The sequence below is a fragment of the Megascapheus bottae genome, chromosome 9 (assembly GCF_031878675.1).
Source record: "Megascapheus bottae isolate mThoBot1 chromosome 9, mThoBot2.hap1, whole genome shotgun sequence".
Lineage (NCBI taxonomy): Eukaryota > Metazoa > Chordata > Mammalia > Rodentia > Geomyidae > Megascapheus > Megascapheus bottae.
The window spans coordinates 21,529,452-21,530,831 of record NC_143517.1 but is presented as its reverse complement, the minus strand read 5'-3'; the positions used below and the strand labels follow the sequence as shown (position 1 = coordinate 21,530,831).

The 1,380-nt window shown below is 39.4% G+C and overlaps 1 pseudogene; it reads right to left on the bottom strand.

Moving 5' to 3' along the window:
* Nucleotides 1-507: 507 nt before the first annotated feature.
* Nucleotides 508-1,082, bottom strand: LOC150058877 (small ubiquitin-related modifier 2 pseudogene; annotated as a pseudogene).
* Nucleotides 1,083-1,380: the final 298 nt, after the last annotated feature.

Below are 1,380 nucleotides of genomic sequence, written 5' to 3'. Positions count from 1 at the left end.
AGTCAGGGGCTCCAGCTTGTTAGGCAGACACTCTGGAGCTAAGCAATGCTTCCAGATCTTTTTTTTTTTTTCATTTTAAACAAGAAGTTTATTTAAACAACAAGACGCTTGACTTGAAGGGAAAACTATCTAGGATTCTTTTTTTTTTTTTAAGAGTAATTTACCCCTACTTAAAGACAGATTTGCCCTACATGTAACAGCTACGTACAAAAAAAGTTATAAAATTGTCCTTGGTTTTACAATGATAAATGAAAACATTAAAATTCTCCAATCAAACAAGGTATGCAAGGATTTTTTGTTTTTTTTTTTCTTTTTTTGTTAAAACAGTGAGAGCAAAATAACTTACTGAAATATAAAGATAAAAGCTAAATGAGCATGCCACTAATGGAGAAGGGGGATATTTTCACAGAACCAGTATTTTTCCCCATCCCATCTCCATTTGATGTCAATCAAATATACCATTGGCCATTTAGTTAAAAAAGAAAAAAGGAAAAAAGAAAAGCAATATGCTTGTGCACATACACCAGTTACTTTATGTACAATAAAGGAATGGGGAAGGGGAAAATGAAAGAATAGAGAAAACTATACTGTAGTAGTCAGGATGTGGTGGAACCAAATTGCAGTTTTCTAATTAAGAATGTATTCTTGGTCTATAAGAACAAAGTTCTGGAACAAAGTAGCAGGTTCCCTTTTTTAGTAGACACCTCCTGTCTGCTGCTGGAACACGTCAATTGTATCTTCATCCTCCATTTCCAACTGTGCAGGTGTATCTGTTTCATTGATTGGCTGCCCATCAAATCGGAATCTGATCTGCCTCATTGACAAACCCTGTCGTTCACAATAGGCTTTCATTAGTTTACTAAGTGGTGTATGCCTCTTAATCTTAAATTGCACCACAGAACCATCCTGCCCCGCCACCTTCAAATTAATATGATCGTTGTTCTTAGTCTTGACTCTTTCCTTGGGCTTTTCGTCGGCCATCGCGAGCGCCTGAGTCTCCTCAGATGTCGCTTCACAAAAGAGGTCCCCGGTCCGCACCGAACGAGCACACAGGCAGCACCACAGCGGCTGGAGGAGGTGCCAGCGGTCATTCCAGATCTTTTTGTGCCATGGTTGTATCACATACATTTTATTATTATTTTGTGCCAGTACTAGAGCTTGACCTCAGGCCAGGATGCTCTCTCTTAGCTTTTTATGCTTAGTACTAGTGCTTTGGTGCTTTAGCCACAGCTCCACCTTCCTGCTGTGTGTGTGTGTGTGTGGTTAATGGGAGATAAGTGTCTCAGAGACTTTCTTCACCAGGCTGCACTGGTGATTTTTGATAGTTGTTTCACACCCAAGCCTATGCCTAAGTTATGATCCTATTGTAGTTTAGATGAC